Source organism: Acanthopagrus latus, chromosome 10, assembly GCF_904848185.1.
Source record: "Acanthopagrus latus isolate v.2019 chromosome 10, fAcaLat1.1, whole genome shotgun sequence".
Classification (NCBI taxonomy): domain Eukaryota; kingdom Metazoa; phylum Chordata; class Actinopteri; order Spariformes; family Sparidae; genus Acanthopagrus; species Acanthopagrus latus.
The window spans coordinates 5,024,923-5,046,514 of NC_051048.1; the positions used below are offsets into that span (position 1 = coordinate 5,024,923).

The window sequence follows — 21,592 nt, forward strand, 5'->3', positions numbered from 1 at the left end:
TCGCACTGCAGTGCTTAAAGCTGGATGTTGGATTGTGCGGTGTGTGTGTATGTGTGTGTGTGTTGGGGGGGGGTTACCTTGCTAAAAAAATGAACTTTGTCTTTTCTGAAGCATCTAAGAAAAACCCTTGAAATTCTCTGAAATATTTCTTCTCTCCCTGATCGATCGAGCGCGCCCAGCAAAGCAGAGCTGGCTAATATTCCCGGCTGAAATCCCCTTTACGTCTGGCCTCTAACCAGACCGAAGCAAGCGCTCAGACAGCATCAGGAGGGGCTTAGGAAGATTTCAGCTCCAGCTTTAGATCTTTGGCAGTCTGCTGCACAAGTTTATGCTCTTTTGGTTTTGTGACGGGTGAAGACAAAGGGGACGTCCTGATGGAACTGCCTGACGTGGAGAATCACAAAAACCAACAAAACATTGGTTTTCATCTGTCTTTCGAGGCTATTTCACCTGATTTATTATTCATAGAAAGGTTGGAGATAATCGTCTGTCAACAGTACAAAGAGTGCTTTGAGTGCATGTTTGTTGTTTCACACATCAGTGACCTGCATGTGCAACACATGAACATATTACACACTTGGCATGCAGTAGATTTTCATCCTCACGCAATAAAGAGCAACTTCACATGCACAATTAGCTCATTGTATATTCATGAGTCTGTGAATTTATTCTTTGGGCAATAAATCGATTTAATGCCGGTTAATCAAATCCCTTTGCAATTATTATATTAAACTATATTAAACTCTCTAAGAACCATTTACATCGGAGTGGCTTACATTGGCTGCACACGTATGCAGAAAAAGGGAAAGAGAATATGAAGACAGAAATAGACAAAAAACATCCAAGCAATGTGTTTGTCAACTGTGAAAGAGTCAAGTAATTGACTATTTGGGAATTTTAAAAAGACACAGGGGCAATTAATGGAAGATGGTCTCTTTTCTCTCACCATCTGTTGTTTTCACTGACTGTGAGCGAATGCCAAGTGGAATTAGCTGAAGAAGCGGACAGTGACTATCTGAAAATAAAAAGGAAATTGATGCAGACAGATGAAACTCAACATCAGACAAGTTCTTCTGAAAGTCTCTCTGACAGTGAGCGAATCAGCAGGACCAAATGGAGAGCTCAAAACCAGCCCGATGAAGCGGAGTACAGAGACCCATGTTCAGACATTTGATCCAAGACCACTTACAAAGCCATTCATATGACTGCTTTAGTTGTCATATAATGACAGGCCTGCTTTGCAGATTCCAATTTTACAAAAACAAAACAAAACTTAAAGAAGATTTACGATAGATTGACTATAGTAAACCAGCCAACAGGAGGTAGGAGCTACAAAAAAGTCAAAAGGTCCTTTATAACTCCAAAAATCTGGTAATTTACTACTTCCATGTAGGTCAAGTGTATCTTAGAAAGTCAGCGCGATGTTAGCGTGTCCAGATAACAACATAAATGGAGTGAATAGAAAATAAGTTCAGTTGTTATGCGGGGAACAACAATGCCTCCTTTGCAGATTGAACCTTTCTTTTTTGGTTAAACTTTGTCCAGACCGCCATGAACTTGATGAGAAGGGCCTCTGCTATGAGGTTAGAAAGAAAGACGAAGGCAGGAAGAGTTGGTGAGAAAGACGAGTTAAAGGTCATTGTTGTCTACATCACCTGCGAATCAAACCTTTTCTGGCAGACTAGTGATGTATAGTTCTACAGGATGTGGTCTCTACTCACCGTGGCTATCAATGCACAGTGACAGTTCGTCTGTTTATCCAATCATTGCAGCTGATGTTGGAAGCCATGGTGGTCAGATGAAACAGCCTCTGGCTTCTGTCGGCTCCGTTATGACGATATCGTTGGGTGTTTTTGGAAGCAGAACAACACTGATTTATTGATTTGAAATTGGCACATAGCCTTCACTCTTTTTCTGCTTTCCTCCTTCATCGATTTTTCTCTCAGCGTCTCTCCGACCTCTCACTCTTGACTCAAGATCCCTCCTCACTCTTTACACTTTGTACCTGTGCCTTATCCTCCTCCTCCTCCTCCTCCTCTCCCCCCTCACTTCCCCCTGTCTATAAATCCCCAACCTGGTGCCGGTGAGGGAATAAGAGACCAGGTGTCGGAAGCCGGCCGGCTGAATGATTCTTTTCATTCCCGTCACTCTGGGATTGTCGACTTTAGCTCGCCCGCAGGCACAGACAGCAGGAGAAGGAGGAGGAGGGAAGAAATTGGTCTACTCTTTGTCAGTTTCCTATTCACGCTCGTTTATCTTCCCCTAACAAAATTATCTGTCCGATCCTATCAGTTGCTATCAGTTTACCTCATCCCACTGCTGGCTGTGTTTCCCACTGCACGACAACAACTGAGTCACACAACGATTACCGGCTGATTTAAGAGCATACATTCAGTATCAGCTGTACCGGTAAGTACAGGGCTTATGCATTGACGTTTTTTTTTTTTTTAATTTGGTCTGAAATCAGTGAAAATAATTCATGTTATGTGTGGGCATGAACGAGAAAAGGAAATGAGTCTTGGCAGTATTGACAAAAAGCTCTCTGCCATTTTCCTTCCAAATCAATTGTGTGGCTCGGGAGCTAAACTGCAGCAGGTGGGCTTCACTTTGAGTTGATAGATAACAGCAGGCGTGTGAGGAGAAGCGGGCATGCATTTCCCTCAAACTCACAATATATTATGGGTTTGAGTAAATGGAAGGAGGTAGATTTATCTGTACCTGTTAAATTGGTTGAGGATTCCTACCTGAACTCCCAGATTTCTTCCTTTCTGTAAGGGCTCACTATGGTCATGGACGTCTCTGCAGCCGTGTGCGCACTGGTCACAAAGATTAATGTGCACATGTCCGGTCTGTGCCTCGATTTCTTCCTCTTTCTTGGTCTCCCTATCCAATACAAGGAGGGTGCCATCTCCATTTTCTCCAAAAATGAACAAAACGCATCCCCCATTCTTGACCCGCCATCCACAATTTCCATCTTCTGGTAGCAGAAGAGAAAAACAGAAGCAGCGGGGTTGTCTCGTCCGCCTGACTCATCGATCCTTTATCTGACTGAGGTTTTTCAAGATTGAATCTGGCAGCGACCGTGGCTCTGAAATATCAGCATCCTCGCTGTGCTGCGTATTGATAAATCCATGTGAGTGTCCGTACTTACGAAGTAGCAGATGGATTTGTAATTACGCCTTTGTCTCTCAGCCCCATCCATACATCCGTTTGGTCTTGGACGTATGGCATTCCTGAAATGATGTACCATAAAAATTCATTGTTATGCTAGATTGCTGCCTATATACTTATATTGATACACTGCTACAGGACAAAAACAAATATTTTAAAGGAACAGATGTAGTTTGTTCTATCAGGTTAGGGTTAGGACCACACCCACTGTTAGAAATAAACAAATCACCTACTGGCTATAACCAATGTCTGATGAGTTTATTGAGACATTAACATAATTAAGCTTCATCTAAAGAAGAAAATGAAACTATAACAATTATCCCTGACCTAACATTTATCCCAAGACTTTGGCAGTAGCTAATAAATATGTAATGTTCTCATGTTTAGTTGTTGTTAGAAAACAAGAGTCACCTCGTGTTTCTGTCCGGCTGTCTGGCACTTACAATGACAGTTCCAACATGCTGATATTTACCAAGCTAGCGATGTTTACTGTGCCCAACATCTGCTTTCTCAGCTGAGTGTATACCTCTGCCAATGTCCAACACTTTACTTAGATTGAATTGAGCTTATTCCAATATCCATTTCATATGTTTCTGTGCCACTTCAAATAAAAAAGAAACCATCATTTTAGCTCGACAGATGTAGGATCTGCATCGAATTGTACCATCCATCCATCGTCTGTAACAGCTTTATCCCTTTTATGGGGTTCAGAGTCAGACCACTTTATTTATCCCAAATGGGCAATTCAGTTGTCGCTTTTCCAGACATGAAACATAAAAAACATAAAATCATTACAACAATCATCAGTCTGTCAGAAAACAATTTAAGAGGCACATGGGTATGCCATGAATAGATAAAATAATAAATAGGCTAAATTCCTCTAAAATTAGTGGGGTCTGTGAGCCAATCCCAGCTGTCTCTGGGCGAGGGAACTTTGACATGCAGCTCAGCTCAGCACGGAGCCGGGATTTGAACCAGCAACCGTCCAATCGCTAGCCGACCTGCTCTACCCCGCTGAGCGACAACCGTCCTCAGTAGTACCAGCCACATAAAATATGGTTAATTCTCTTTCGTCAAGATCCATGCAATATTCTGTCAGAAATGCCACGTCAGTAGTGTTTGTGCGATGCTGCCACCTGACCCACGTCATCAGTTTTGCTGGTAATTGTTGAGATATTTCCCTCTGACTTTTAACGAGAGCGACATTACACAGTTTGCTGTTTGAAACAGTTCATGTTAACTCGATAGCGTCTCGTAATATTCCAGGCGCTGACGGGACCAGTGGGACCTCTGTCCATGTGGAAAACGTCAATATCCTAAGTAACACTGTCTGGGTTGATTTATGTGTTTGGCTGAGAGTTAAAGTCACATCCCTCAGCAGACTGAATCCCAGTCCTGGTGCCAAGTTCCCACAATGCCTCTGGGTGCTGTCTGCTCTGCCCTCGCCACAGAGATACACAAGTTTGTGAGTGTGCGTTTGTGTTCGTGTGTATGTGCACAGGGATGCATCTGTCTTCCTGTCACTTTAGTCTAGACACGTTTTTTTTTTTTTTTTAGGGCGACATTATCTAAAAAAGCCACTAAGAGAGAACGTGCTCAGATTTAAGGTTTTCATTGCACCTCACACAAACACACACACACTCACACACAAAGACACACACACACAAAGACACAAAGACACAAAGTTCAGCTAATGGCAGAGGACAGGTGTGAATGACCACACCAGTCTGCTGTAATTGTTCTTGCCGTCACCCCCCCAGCCATGGCGTGGCTAATGTCAAACCGATTGTGTACACGCACACACACACACACACACACACACACACACACACACACACACATGCACATGCAGGAAAGGTCTTAGCCTGTCAGATTCACCCTGTCAAGCAGGAGCATGGGGTTCAGCTCGGGTATTGGTGTGTGTGTGTGTGTGTGTGTGTGTGTGTGTGTGTGTGTGTGTGTGTGCGTACGTATCTGTGTCTCAGCAGGCTGGCTGTGTGAACAGATGCCTGCTGCCTGCCCCCTACTGCCACTTAGAAGGTGCCTCTGGTGTATGAATGTGTATTGAAGGAAACAAACACACACACACACACACACACACACACACACACATATACAGCAGACACATGTTTTTACACTCAAACATCCAGAGAGAAAAATAGAAAAGCTGGACACAGACTTCCTGTTGATGCACATACATTCCCCGTCATTCCAGACATTCTGGGTGGTCCGTCTGTTTTCTGGCGTACAGCATTTCTCATCTGTTGCTACAGTCATCTTGAAGTGGATTTAATGGAACATTTCGGCTTTATGGCCCAGTCACACCATCATTTCAAACAGCTAAATCAATTCACTGAGTGTCTCAGGAGCTCATTGATAGAGCGTGGACATCACATACCAGAGGCCTGGGTCTGAGTCCAGCCCGTTCGCTTTGATGCAGTTTATCTCCTCTCTCTGTCCTTTCCTGTCTCTCTTATCCTGTCGCTAGAAATATAAGGGCAAAAGCCACAGTAATGTATTGAGAAAAAAAAAATGTGGTAAATGCAACAAAAAGGTTTTTGCTCCCGGAGGCCAAATACATCTATAGAAATCATTTACATCATCATGTCATATCATACGACTGATGATTCGCTAAGGCACCTTTTACTGTTGATGTGGCCTACCGACGTTGCAGTTGTGGTTTGAAGTGGAACTAAACATCGTCAGTGCAACTTTATAAAAGTCATGTAACCTTTATAATCAAATCAGTTTTCCAGAAATGAAAAAAATCTGAATTAAGACATCCTAAAATCCAGATGTTTAGCTTTTAGGCTTTAAAGGACCCACAGAAGTCCTGTCCTTGTCTTCTGTAGCTTACATACAAGGTGAACAACAAACAGGAAACTGTCTCTGCTCTGCCTTTGTCCGTTTTTCCAGAAGTTAGATTCCACATTTATTTTCTCTGTCTTTTCCAACAAACAGTTGACTCTTGATATTTTAACAGATTGCTTTACAAAAAGTTCACCAGTTTGTCACTAGTGTTTCCGGAGGGAATGCCTTGTGTTCCCATTTCTTTTTCCTGCTTTGTTTTCCCCTCATGCCAAAAATACAGATGGTAGAGTTAAGTAATCACAATTAGCCTCGCTATATGAGCCTGAGTGTCATTCAGAAGCTTTTGTCGGCCCCGAAAAAAAGTCTGGCAATCATCTCAATTTGGCAATCATCACTTTGAGGTGTGAGATTTCACAGGAACGACTATGTGAGCTCCAAAGAGGCCAAATCATCTGTGGCCAAATGGCAGGTGGATGGAGGACAAAATATGCCAAGAATAAAAACATATGGTGACTCATAGCTACGTGCCAAACAGAAGACGTGTTTTCCAACAGTGGATTAGTTACTTTTAGTTAGTTGTGTATATATACTGGTGTAATAGAAGTCTAACAATGTTCCTAAACAATGCAGCCAACTAGTCAGTCGTCTTTCTGTGCATGTGATTGTTTGTCCATCTGTCTGGGTGAGAAACACTTACTCGCACTGCTCCGCCGTCGATAAGCACAGTCAAATCCACTGCCTCGCTCTAATCTCAGAGATTTAGGAATGTGTTTGCTCTGCTCTCTCACTCAGAGGAAGTGAAACGCACACAAACACACACGCACAATATGTCGCCGCACACTCGGTCGCAGAAGAATCAAGCAGTCAGCGCGGCGCGTGACCTCCGCTTTGGTTTGTGTCCAGAAACGGTCTTTCATTCCTCCTCTCGTATACACACAAACGCACAGAGGACAGAGAGTGTTATGTCAGATGTATTTACAAAAGACAGGGACACATTATTATTGCTGGACTGATAATAGTTTAGATTTGGGTGTGAAAAATGACCAGAAACGGCAAATAAACTAGTCCAATGTGTTGAGTAGTTATCGTTTTATGATCCTCAAATCCAGGAAGCTAACTTTATTTTTTTGACATTCACTCACCTCCTGTTTATTTCTATTGAGGTTTGTAAGACTAATCCTGCATTTACATGCTCCACGGGATCGCCCGAGTTGTTGCAAGGTCGTTCTTCTGACTTTGGTGCGTCTGTGAGCTTTAAAAAATGGTAATGAGGGAACAACTGGAGGCCACAAAGAAGAAAGATGTGCTGTGTTGAAACATTTCTGTGAAGTTTGAAGCTTTAATTGATTTTGTCTCAAAAGCATGTCATCAATCAAATATCAAATAACTGTTAATTCAGCATTTTAGCATACTACAAATTACATGCGAGTAGAGCCTGACTGATATATTGGCCTCACACAGACAAACTGCTATCGACGCATACGTTGTCTGATCATCTGATTTTATTTACTCAATAATGCCGGTGTTGGCATCGGCGCCAAAAAACGGTCGGGCTGGTGTGAATTCATAAAAAGTCAACAACACATGTACTTTATGATATCAAAGCAGGTTTCCCCATTTTTCTTTCAACTTGAGGTGGTGTTTTCCCATTCTGGAACAAATTTCAACAAAATTCTGTTCATGTCGACGTGAATAGTGGCGACACGTGCCAAGTTCCTCTTAGTTTTCAAGGACGTGACTGATGCCATATCATCTTATATTTTACTTGTTGTCAACAAACAAACAGGACCAACAAAAAATGCATCCCACTAATGGAAGAATGAGTCATATCTGACTCTGGACAATGTGCCACAGAGCTCCATTGTTGTTGAAAAACTATGAAAACACATTACTGTGGTGCTGGGTGACTTGTTCTCCTCATTACAATGCTCAGTCACTGTGGTTAATTAGGAATCAATCCCACACACACCATCCTCCTCCCTCACTAATTCTAGCACTAAACGTGTATTAATCCACCGCAGAAAATAGTCCCACAACAAATGCATTACTTAGCCTGGCTTGATTAAACTTTTGCTGAAATTTGCAGTGCCCAGATGTTTTTTGGACTCGATGAAACATGAAACTATACGTGTGTGAACATTTTCAGAGGTGTTTGTCGATGTATGGAGCGTATTCCTTTTCATGGGATTCGTCGACAAAAGCAAATATGTGAGATATCACCAGTGTTGTCCTTAAATATGTGTCAAAGTCTCCTCTGGGCGTAAATGATCCGAACAAAGAGCATCATTTGTCAGGGTGACTTAATCTGAGTCTCCCCTTCTGTCGTCTCTCTTCTCTTCATCACCTGTTTGTCTTTGATCTGCCGTCTGTTCAGATATTTGCCGTAGCGGGGGAATGCCATGATTCTGTCAGAGATTGTGGCGGAAAATTATGATAAAAGCCAATGATGAGATAACAAATGACTTCACATTAGTGCTTTGGACAGGCCAGCCTCGCTTCAAAGTCATCCTCTGTGTTTCATTTAGCTCTTTTCCCCACAATCCTTTCATCAAAGAGCCGCAGTGGACCGTCCCTCATCACTGTTCTTCTTCATCTGCTGCTCACTCTCCTCACCTGTGCCTTTCTCCACCTTGATCCTTCTTCTCTTACTTTAATTTTGGTGCAAGGACGTCTTTGACATCTCTGTCCTACAGTGAGCACACATCCCATTTTGCTCAAGGACACTTTTAATAGCGCTGCTCCCGGGTTGTTCTGATGTTATCCAGAGCAAAATTAAAAGGCCAAAACACAGAATTTGACATGATGAGCGGAAAATGCAGGGTTTTAAACTTTTCATCCCCTTATCAGGACACACGCGCTCATTTGTTTCACTTTTGCACTCTGGTTTGTTTCGGAGGATTAGCGTTATCTGTCCCCCACGTTCTTTCGCCACCCACCTTCACACCGGAGGGGCAGATAACTTTATTAGCCGCGTTACGCGGTGTAATTGGATCTTTGCACATTTGCCGTCAACACAAACAAATCTCTGTCTCTGGATGAGACAAAGTGAGCTGTAGGGCACCAGCCGAGCACACGGTGGAGAGGCCTGTGTGCTGTTGAAGGGCACTCGAGGAACTCCTGAGCATCACAGAGGATAAAATGAGAGCTGATTAACAAAGAGACTTTACGTTTGAAGTCATCAAATCACCATGTAAGGGTTTTATGGCAAACTTATTAAGATTGAAGAAGTTTGACTGCTGGTGTATGTTGTAATCATTTTTCAGGCTGGTGTCCTTGACATGCTTTGTCATTCATTTCCAATGTGGGTGCAGGTAAAGGAAAAGCTTTGAAGACTGGCAGACCTCTTTCACAGCAGACTTCTTTCATTACAACCTTGCAAAGTACTGATTAAGTAACCTGGTCATTTTTTTCCAGAAACGATAGTCCCTTATTCTTCCAGTGCTTCCCTGCAATGGTCAGATGAAGGCAGTTTGTGTGAATGAATTGATGACGATGAGGGAGAGGGGCTGATGATTGAGATAGGTGAAAGAAGCACCCTCTCATCCAAAGCGTCTTCCCTCCCGGATGCTCTCCACTGAATACACAATTGTTTCACACTGAGGCAAATTCCTGTTCATTTATTGTCCTCCGTGACTACAATACTGGTGTGATTCAAAAACAAAATTATAGTTCAACAGTGAGAGCAGAGCGAGTGGAGGCCTAAAGCTCATGAATGAAGTGAGCAGCGACAGCAGGGCTGAGACACGACTGATCGAGGAGGGACACGGCAAATGAAGGATGAGCACAGGGAGGGAATTACAATGAAGCTATGATTCAAAGACGAGCGGATGAATAAGGGTGCGATGAAGGTATGGACAGGCAGAGATAAATTGAGCGATGGCGAGGTAGAGAATGGAGATGAGCCGATGATGGATGAGGCGGAGGTGATGCCATGAGGAGGGGATGGAGAGTGATGGCGAGAGCGAATGTTTTCAAACTACTTTACTGTACGACTCTCAGCTGAGGGTTCAGCATATTCCAAACCTTCAGAGTTAAAACACAACGTCACCTCAGCTCCGAAGTTCCCCTTAGGAAGTAGTGATTTGTTGGCATAGCGAAGTGGTGGTTGTGCAAAACTTAGGTTTAGTCACAAGAGCCACTTGGTTAGGGTTGGTTTGCTAATTATCGAAAACCCTCGTCCCCCTTTTTTAGCCCGTATTTCAGCAAATTAAATCAGTTCAGGAAAGCTTCATATTTGAAGCAACACAACTCCACTGGAGCAAGGACAATTTCACAACACCGCATTAACTTTTTAACTGCTTTATCCGCCATAAATCAACAATAACTCCACTCAGAGGGCAGCATCCACAAACCCAGAGGTACCAGTCTCTCCATGTTTACTGACTGATCCCTGCCTCGCGTTGTCCCTGCTCTTCCAACTTCACCTTACACACTATTACATAAAAACCCCGTTCAGCAGCTGTTTTTATGCACTTTGACCCCTCTCGATACATCTCTAAAGGACAACATCTCCCAGAGTTGTATACACCAAACGTGTTGCCTCCTCGCAGTCTAATAAAAGATGTTCCTGTTTTCATGGGATGTGACACTCGTCCCCCGCAGAGACATAAAGGTGGCCTGTCTTTGCCTCTGCAGTCTTTTCCGCATAAACAAATGCAAATCAGCAGCGCGCTCCGAGTTTTCACTGCACAGTTTCTTAATTACTTTTGCTCTTTGGCTTCATATCCAACAAAAAAAAGTGTCAACAGTGCAGGATGGATGCAGGAAGGCGTATTTCCTCGGTGATTACTACTGTCTGCAGTGACGATGCACAATATAGAAATGGAAGAGGCCTTCATAAATGAGTATGTTTATGTGTTCATCAATAGTGTCTCTACGGGGAGTAATCAGCTTGAGGCGGAATTTCGATTGCAGGGCTGAGTTTGTATAATAAGCCAGTTAATAGGGATTTATTTCATTACTACTTTATAGCTCCTGTGAAACTGGTATACGAATCACATCCCTCTGCACTGTGGTACATTTAAGGTTTTAATTTGGCTAAACATACTTGGATGTTGTCGTCAAGCTAGCCGCCTGTGTGGTAGACCTCTCCACCCGCTTCACACCGACACTATCAAACGTAACATGACAATGTGTTGTCTTCACAGTCATCACGGACGGACACATCACATTCTATATAGTCACGTCTCAGGTTATCTAATATTAGCAAAATGCTAGCAGACATATAACTAAGGAATACATTCATAGAGTGCATTATCAAGTTTTAAGTGTACACTATATTTTGAACGTTGCTTTGGTGCTAATGGAAAAGGCTCTCCGATGCACCAAAATTGTTCAAAATATAGCGTACACTTAAAGGGATGTATGTAATTTTTTAGCTGTGCCTTCTTTTAAGTGGCTAACATACGTCTTGCTGTCTGTACCGTTTAGCAGCTCTGCTTCCCTGTCAGTGCTACGTGCTGCTTCTCCACACTCCTACTGCAGGAATATACTGAGTAGGGATAGTCATACAACCCCACATCAAATACCCCATCCATCCTGGAAACATCAGTAATATATCGCTCCTTCATGTCCTCTAGTCCTTGCTGTTGGTTTCTTGAAGCTATAATGCCTGATGCTCAGAAAATCTACAACCTTATCCCAGCTTTTTTTCAGCCCATACTTCTCTGTAGTTTGGCAAACTGGCGAGTTAAAGTTTGAAATAACCGTGAGCCATTCTATTTGGCAACGTCTCCATGGATGAGCTGGCAGCTATCATTGGAATTATTGAATACTGAAGAAGAAGTAAAAGCATGATGAGTATTTTGGCAATTTGTGGAGTTATACGGGGCGTCTTATTTTATGATTTCTAAGTGGGTTTATGTACCGCTGTTCCTGAAGGACACTGGAGCTAATGATATCCTCGGGATGTACGAGTCAAGATGTATATATCTTGCTTTATCTGTATTCAGATTTGACAGAGTTGTGACTCTGAGGGCATATTTTGTCTATGTGTCCGCACACACAACAGCGAGCAGTGAAACCTTGAAGGCAACTTCCCATGTATGCATCCATCCATCTGATGCTTGCAGCATGCATTTCTGTCTCCTCGGCGTGGAGATGATTGATTTGAAACTCTAAGATGGGTAACTTTCATGCTGATGCGGTGAGACTCGCTCAGCTGTTTGGTATTAAAGACGGGTCCCCTGCAGATTGTCAGCAGCTGCCGTCACCCAGTGATGGAAATCAGAGCGAGGCAGTCATTTTTCAACCAGATCATAAAGCTTTCTGTTTGAATTTCAAACAGAATTGTTCTTTTGTTAAGTTGGAACGTTGTTTTTTAAAAAGTTTTTACCCCTCAAAGCTCCCCTTCGATGCGACGTTTGTTCTCCTTCAGGCTTAAAATCCTCCATCAAAAATCCTTCACTCTGGCTGTAACGGATGCCTCAGCCTCACCAGAGCTGACCAACCGCTGGCGGAAGGAAGATTAATGGATAAAAGGCAGAGTGAGGGTGGAAATAATGAGGAGAAGGATTCGGGAGTCAATGAAAGAAAGAAATGATGGACAGTGGAGTAGCGTGGAGTGCAGAGTTAGACCATGAGCGTGGACTGAATACTTACGAGAGGGGGAGGGGAAGAGCAGGAGATGAAATGGAAGACGATGGAGATGCAGGAGAGATTTAGATGGGATGCTGAGGGAAGCAGCTCAGGGAAGTAAAAATAATAAAAGCTGAGAAGGGAAATGGATTGGAAATACACAGGAAAAAAGAAAGAAAGGAAAGACTGACGTGCAACTGTCGAGGTAGCGAAAGGTGGAGTTTAAATCAATCTGTTTTGACGTGTAGTTTAAAAGACGCCTTAACACTGAAAAGTAAAAGAAAATTGCACAAAAGGATGATGAAACGAGGAAAAGTGTGGAAACACAATCGATAATTGTCTGCCTGCAACTGTTACATGTCTCCACTTCATGACAAAATCCATTAAAAATGTCAGAAGCTATAAAAAACAAAGGAAAAGCTTTCAACAGCCTTCCCCGTTTTAAGAAGAAGAAGAAGAAGAAAGTGATGACGATGCTTCCTGTGCAACTTTCAAGTTGTGTTCACGGGCATGCCTGGGGGATTCACAGGATATTAAGCAATTCTGCGACCGGTAGTTTTAATCCACATGTCCAACTTTTGCCAAATCAACCAGTACCCAAATCCTGAGGATTGTAGCTCAAGGTACTTTCATGTGCATTTTATTTTCCCGACATGTTCGACGAAGTGTTAAAGCATTCACAAAGGAAACATACCTGTAGATGGGAAACTGAAATAGAGTTGGAGCGACTGGGGAGCAGAAATAAATTGGAAGGAAATGGAAAATGAGGAGCAACAGAGGAAAGGCAGAAAAAGCCTGACGGCAAACAAAACGGAGAGGAGAGAGACTGGAGGAAAAGGTCACTGGACGACCTGAATCACTACGTGCTGCGTTGGTATTTAGATATTCTTTGTTTGTCACTGATTATCACTCACAGTGTGTTCAGCTGACAGCGTTAGGGAGGAGGAGGAGGAGGAGGAGGAGGAGGACGCCTGAGAGCCGGTGATGGGCTCTCCAATTAGTGAATCGATGGAGCAGGAGCAAGCATGACCTTTCACCCCGCGAGTCACCACGGAGACGGCAGCAGCCTCTCGGACCGACGGAGCGTGAAGACACGAGTCGTCGTCGGAGCGCCTTTTCTCTCAGATGGCAGCCTCACCCTCCCTGTGTTTATGTAGCCATCTCTCGCCGCTCCATATGGACGCCCCTGCTGCGGAGCCTTCTCCCTCTCGTTCGAGGTGCAATGTGCTGTAGCGGACTAGCAGACTGCGCTGGTGGCACGCGATGAGGAGGAAGGAGGTGTGACACTCAGACGCAGACTTCTCCTTTTTTTTTTTTTTTCCTCCTTCCTGCCTCCCACGTTGCTTCTGAGGAAATCTCTCTTACGTTCTGTCTGAACATCTCCCAATTTCAAAAATGACACATTTCTCGTCACTTCTTTCCTTTCACATTCTCCTTTTAGCTCCTCGGCTGCCATCCAGTCCTCCATCATTAAACATGAGCACCGACTTTTGTCATGATTTTTTACATAACAAACGTGTCTCTTTCCGTCTGTGTGATCCCGGGAGCACGTGTTAGCAGGACCTGCACGTATGCATGAGAGACCGTATAACCACAAACAGCAGGTTTCCCTGAGGTATTTTTAGTCATGCAAATCTCCGCTGTTTGTTTAGTCCAGGAATCACGCAATGCTGCGCATGCTGAGCATGTGTATTTGTATAAGGCTGTATGAGATCCTGACGGGTGTGATTCGGTGTGACCTGCATGTGTGTGTGTGTGTGTGTTGAAATGGGATTGGTGTTTTAATGCGATGGAACATGTTAACTGTAATCTTAGCTTAGCATAAAGACTGGAAGAAGGGGGGGACAGCTAGCAGAACACTGTCTTTACAAGTTTAGAAATGTGCATGTACCTGGCCTGATTAATCCCAAACATCTGTATATAATGACAGAGGGGACTTCATATCCCACCAGGAGCATTTCAGAAGCGCAGCAACGTGACTTCTATTGAAGTTAGCTGTTCATATTTCCGACTCTGGTCCTGAGTCGGCACAGTGTCTTATTTGAATTTAAGACTGACTGGATGCAGCTCTGCTGGTTTCGCCTGCTCGGTCTGACTTGTGCTGGTTGGACATGGCTGCTGTCCGCTTCTGACAGAAACAGGCGAGAGCTTACTATTTAACTACTTTTCAATTAATTCTCCTTTGGTAGAACTTCTTCCGACTCACAGTCCAAGAACTGTTTGCTGTCTTATCTATATTTCTATCTGGATGTAGAGCGGTCTCTCCCTCTCCAGCAGTTTCATCGATGTTCCAGGTCCGCTGTAAGAGTCTTTATTGATTTCCAGCTGTTACCCAGGGATTTACTTTAACATCACACGGTCAAAATCACTGATTAAAGGTGCGACGATGAACCGCGCCTGTGATAGCAGCTTTTTATCACAGCCAACAGAAAGTGTTATGAAGAGAGAGGGATGGGCAGACGGACAGGGAGCGAGCAGTCAGGGCGCATATTGAGGCTCATTAGCTTCCACTGAGCCCAGCTACTGTAAATGGAATCCAATACTTCATCTCTAATAGCCGAGCACACACACAACCAACATAATGGTTATTGACATCTGCACTTTCAGACGATTGATGCTATTGCTGGCTTTTTTTTCTGTTTTGTTTTTTTTTTTTTACCCCAAAAACACATCACTGCTACTTTGCAGCCATTTATTCCCCTCTGCTGATTGGAGACGAGCGCAATTATCAGCTCTGCTCTCAGTCTGTGTGGTTTCTTGTAGACCACCTCACCCTCACCTCAACCAGCGACGACCGCATTGGCTTCTTTAGTCGAGCAAGTAATTCATTACAATTAGCTGGAGCGAAAAAGGGCCAGAATCAGTTTACAGAATTGGTGTCACTGCAGGAAATGGCAGTGTTTTCAGAAAATCATTTTCGGAAAGGCAAGTTTAAATAAAGTGCAGTAACAAAGACAACACATCACACAGACAGAAGCAATAACCAGGTCATGATAAATGTTATCAACTTATCATGAATATCTTATATCTAACTTACTGATACTGTTGATGTATTCTTACTTTTTTAAAAAATAAATATTGTATCACTATGATTTCTTGGACAATATATAATCAAGCAAACGTAGTTATTGTGACAGGCCTGTCTGTGACTGACAGGAATATGAGAAAAAGACAATCTCTCTCTATTTCTTTGCAAATCAAAAGTGACGTTGTCATTATGTAGCAGTTTTTCCATCATCTTCCAGCTACACACATGGCTGGAAACACACATATTCAAAAGCCAACATGTTTCAGTGATGAGAGGAAATGTCACGGCCAGTTTAAGAGATTGAATCCCCTTCTTACGTATTCCAAATGACCAACACACTCAATTGCCCGTAAAAAAAAAATATGAATGTAAAGTGAAGCCCGAGGGGTAAACATGCACGAGAACTCAAGGAAGCATGTTATTGATTGATTTTTAAAGGAGTGATACTTCTCGCTGGCATCATCAGGCATTTATGTGTTTTTGCATGTATGTGCACTTTCACGTGTGTCCTTCCTGATAAGATTATTGATTGATTCTGGAAAATAGAGATACAAGAGACAAGTCTGTGGCTTTGCACAGAAACTAAATGATCCCTCTGCTGCATCTTTTAAATCAGCCTTTCTGTGTTCCTCTTCTTCATTTCTTTGTTTCTAAATGTAGCACTTGAATTTGTGCTGTTTGATGAGGTCGCTGTGCTCATTTGTGGGCCGTGTACACATGGTTGAATACATTTAGCGTAAGTGGCTTTGCATAAAAGCATCAGCTAAATGTTATGAAAGTGTTCATTAGGGCCATATTTATTCCCCCTGAGTGACCTGGAGCGGGCCATTATGTTTCTATCGGAAATGTTTTGGTTCTGTTCGCTCCATAAACCAAGTTATATGTTTTATGAAATATCAAGCATCTAATGGCTAATCTTGTCTAATCACTCTGTAAACATTTATTGTTGGCTCCCTGGAAGTTTTTTTAAGGGCTTTTTTCAGGACATAAATTGGTTTGTAGATTACTGTTTTGAAGCCTTGAGTTTGGCATTACAGTCATGTTTTTTTTAGGGGTGAACAGCTTTGGAAGAGAAGTTGGCGCTGGGGAGGTTTTTTCCAATCAGATATGACTGAGAACCCAAGGACACGATAGCCACACCCTAGATCATGTCCTGCTTTATCGTCTATTTTAATCTGAATGGGACCATAATTTACAAACTGAGCATCCTTCCGGGTTGAAGAAACCAGTTTTAAACCATAAACTCATTCGAAAACTATTTACTGAGATAATAAATCAAGAAGTAGTGTCATTTTCTCATTAGCTTGCATACACTAAGAGTACTTTTTGCAACTAATGACCATATTTTATTCAGTCACAGAAATGGAAAACATGTCAGTGTGAAATATTATTGCGACTTAAATTCTCTCTAAGCACACTTACATTTATTTCAAAATGTTTGCCATCAATACAGAATTATTCTAAATGCGCCTCCTGAGCTGTGATCAAAGGCAGCGCAAATAGCTGCTTGTACGCGTCAGACAAATGTTTGATATCGTTCACAGGTAACGGGATCAATTAGTGATTCTTGAGCATGCACGTGTTACCAAAAAAATGATTGACCGCAGGTGCAATATAGAGAATTCACGTGTTTAATCTTCAGCCGCAAAACACCGGAGGATTCCTTTAGGCTCATATACGCACATAAAAAGAATATCTACAAATATACTGAGAACACCTTAACAACCTCCACCCACTCACACAAACACAAACACACACCTACACACAGCTTTTACCAGTCAGGGTGTTAAATTTGGTTGTCAGCCTGTAAGGCATGCAGGATCTCGCACCCTTTCAGGACATCTCTTCACTTTTGCACCGAAATGGTGACACCGGTTTGCCACGACTGACTTCCTCAGATGCAGTGACGAGGTGTCAAGGAGCTGATATAAACTTCCAGACCTGCTGACTCAGATCAGAAAAGGACCGAGCTGTCTGCAACATCAAAATTTAGAGATGCACCATAAATATACTTGAAGGTTGTTGGATGACACGCACAGACACTTCTGCCAAGATCTATACCTATATGACTGGATGAGTCAAAGGGTGAAGCTGTGTGAGTTTGTCTCCCTCACATCATCCACCATCTCAGCCTTCTCTCGACAGCCTTCTCGGCTGGCAATGAAATCGAAAAACTAAAAGACCTCAGGCAGGTTGTTTAATTCCTGGTGCTGCTGCCGATAACATGTTCTGCTTCACTTCCTTCATCATCTCCACATTTGAAGAGCTGCACCCACCTGAAACACACAACATCAGCACTGACTCAGTTGTTCCAGGTGGGATTTAAGAAGTGCGAAAGACAAGACGATCAACTTGTGCAGTGACGCGGCTTTTAATATAATTGCAAATTACTGTAGGGAAGCCACACACGCCCGGAGGAGGGGAATGACTCACTCACGTCTTACTAGCATGCTGCTATTAGCCTTCTGACCCTGTAGATCAGCTGGGAGAATCTCTCCTCTCTCTCTCACACACACAAACTTTTACCTCTACACTTGTGAGGACCCTCATCTATGTTATGCATTACCTAGTCCCCTACTCTAACCATAAAGGTCCAATTTGTAAAACTGGTCCTCAGTTTCCAAAGATGTCCTCACTCTGTTCGTGAAAACCTGATTTGGTCCTCACTTTGCATAAATGTCCTCATTCTGTTGGCTAAAAACCTGCTCTGATACTCAGTTTCCAAAAGTGTCCTCACTCTGTTGGTTAAAAACTTTTAATTTTTAATCCAACTTCGTAAATGATTCTGCTTTATGTCTTTTAACTTAAATTAACTGTATAAATATACTTCATTTAATCATCTAATTATTATATTTTTGATGGTTTTATTATTTTTCTATCACTGTTATTGATTATCTCCTCTCAATGATTGAAAGCGAGTGGTACACTGAAAAAGGAAGTGATTATTTTGACAGATATTACAAATGCAGTGAAAACTGAGTAGAAACGATCACTTCTGCATCATGATTTGGATATTGCACTTTGCCATATTGTGATTTCAATTGTATTTCTGGATAAAGATTTAGCCGTAGCAGATAATAATAATAACAATAATAATAATAATGATAATAAGTTGAAGTTTTAAGTACACACATACACCTGCGTGTGAACATACTATTACTGTTGGAGGCTTTTCTTATTCTCATGCACAAGACTTTAGTTTTGTTTGACACTTGCTGTACAGCACATAAACACACACATCCTGTTAAGTTAAGTATTCATATATTCAAACAACGCTTGTCTGCCTTCATGCGATTATCCTTCCCCAAAGGCCTGATTTTGCTGTTGTGTTTGGAAAGCCTTTCTGCTCTGTACGCTACATGCTACACATTCTGTATTCAAGCAATACAGTCCGTGTCTTCTAACTCAATTGCTGAAGCTAATTGAGAAAATTGATTGAGTTAGTTGCCCTGGATCCTTAAACGTACTGTAACTGTGCTTTTCTAGAGTTGTCGCTGCAGGAGGATACAATTTAAATTGTCTTTAAGTTTCATAAAAGGGATTAGATGAGGTCAATTCAAACACTGAGGCACTTTGATAGAAAAATCAAAATGAATGCAGAGAGTTGTGCCAGCTGTGCTCCTTCACGGTGAAGGGCTTCTGTTGTTACTGTATCATAGTTTCCACAAATATGGCTCAAGTACTGGTATATCAGTACAAATGAAGATTGACACAGTTGTTATATATGCAGTGTGAAAGACTTAAGGACACTGTTTTATCCCATCGTAGCTGCTACTGCTGCATAATTAGAGTCTAGCAGTGACAGAAAACATAATAAGGGTACATCATCTGCAAAGCATGAACGTACCAAAATCTTGTACTAATCTTTTCTGAAGACGTGAACATTTTTGCCTACATACGTAAAACCTCTAACATTTTGGTGGTGGTGCTACATCAGCAGAGGATCACCTACCCCAGTACATTTTATCCTCTGGGCACCTTGAATGTGGGAACAAAGTTTAAGCCGAACCATCAACCAAATAGTTGAGATATTTCAGTTTGGACCAAAGTGGTGGACGAGCCAAGCAACAGACTTGCCAGCATGGCCTAAATGAACAGAACGAGACTGGTTGGAGTGGTGGTAAAACAGCATCTTATGCTGTTCTGATCAAGAAAAAAAGGAAATATATAGCTCTCGGGCTGTGCTGTGGGAGTGTTTGAGAGTTGGACACAAGTACTCTTTGTTGGCAGTGACAGTCGGTTGTTATGGTAATGAAGCAAAGGGAGCATCTTTTCTTTTTTTTTGATGAAGCTCTTTTGTGGCTTTTACAAAAACGGTAACGATCCAAGGGGAATGTTATAGTCTTTTTATGGTTCCTTGACTACAACTTGCAGCGTTTTCATAATCACACTAATTGGCCCCAGGGAGAGTACAGACATAACTGTTCAAATAGAGGAAGATTTTACCACACACGTATAGAATACGGAATATTTTCTTTTTTTTTTCCAAATGTTATGATGCTGACTCAGACTCCATCGCCCACATGATCTCCGTCTGGAGCAGAACCTTGGCGGGCGAGCTTTGCAGGAAAGCGTCTGGGAGTCTTGAGTCATCAGATGGAAGGCGAAGCTGGGGCGGCATAGGTCATCTGTGAGATGAGCAGCAGAAAGGAAGAGAAAATAAGAGTGGTTATGAATGAGAGAACGCTTCAGAAACTCATGCTCTGGTACGGTGGGTATGATGTTAAGTTTGCCTCTCAATTCTGAGCACATATGCGGACACAAATATAACTCAATGGACGGAGCGACTGGGAGACTCTGGCATCGTCTTTGCACCTAAGTAATATAATCCACGTCAAAAATATTAATAACCTGTCAGCCAAGTTGATTCCAAAAGGTCCGCTGAGTTTCTGCTCCTGTTCAGTTAGTCTCTCAACCAATAAAGAGGACGGACTGCAGGGTTTTTACAGATCGGCCCAGAGGGGTTGTACATCATTTGCTGGGAACAAAACATGTCCACTGCTGTGTCGTTTATGATTGTTTTTATAAAAGTGAGATCACAATATGGATGTGTCAATACTAATGTGTGCTAATAGAGTGCTTTAAATGCTTTGTATGTCCAGTGCAAACAAATGCAGTCTGCTGTATGTTGGAAAGTAAATTCTCCAATCTTAGCCTGCTGTAGCAAATGTCTAAAATATTAATGGAAGTGCTTGTAGTTTGGATATGTTTCAGCAAGTTGCAGACCAAAAGTTTGGTCCAAAATATGGAGGCTCTTGTGGGAAAAGACATTTTAAATTCAGTGAAACAATTCAGCAGTACAGTAGTTTGTGTATTCCAAACAAGCCCTGCTGTAACTTCTTCTGTGCGCCAAAAACTAAAATATTCAATATGTTCAAATGTTAATAATTCCTGCAAAACATACACATTCCCCGGGCCTGTATACAATATTCTCCTATATTGTCTTTAGGTTTAATTATCCATATCTTGGCCATTACAGGTAGAAAATATGAAGGGCCATTAAAAAGTTAAGGTTTAACAAGAACGCCCTGTCCTTGCCTGTCACTATAAAGTGAATGTTCTTCCCCTTTTCTCTCCAATTAGCCCGAAAATGTTCCCTCTCAGCTCAGGACATGGAGGGAAATTTATCTCTCCACCTGTCACTGCATGTGCATTGTGAGTCGGGGACTGGTACACGTGTGGCGGAAGGTGTTAGTGTGTATTTATATATTTAATTCATGCGGTAAAATGTGCCATATGTGTGTAATAGGTTCACTTGAAAGGAGAAAGGGGACTTGCATGAGAGACAGTTTAATGGACGATGTGGATAATTGCCTCTCCTACATAATGAAATTAAATGAATACGTTTTGGATACAAACTTGTGTACATCACATATTTTTTTTGTGTTTAATTCAATCATAATCAATTTATTCAAATACATGCTGCATGTTTGCCTCATTTTGAGATAAAATCAGTCTTTGATTCTTTGATTTCTGGCAGGAAAGTTCAGGAAGGACTGATGGTAA

General features: G+C 42.3%; 1 protein-coding gene across 1 annotated transcript in view; it reads left to right on the forward strand.

Annotated features, from left to right (window-relative positions):
- htr2cl1 (5-hydroxytryptamine (serotonin) receptor 2C, G protein-coupled-like 1) overlaps positions 1-21,592 on the forward strand; it is a 129,280-nt gene that overhangs the window by 17,016 nt on the left and 90,672 nt on the right. The gene's annotated exons all lie outside the window — the stretch shown is intronic.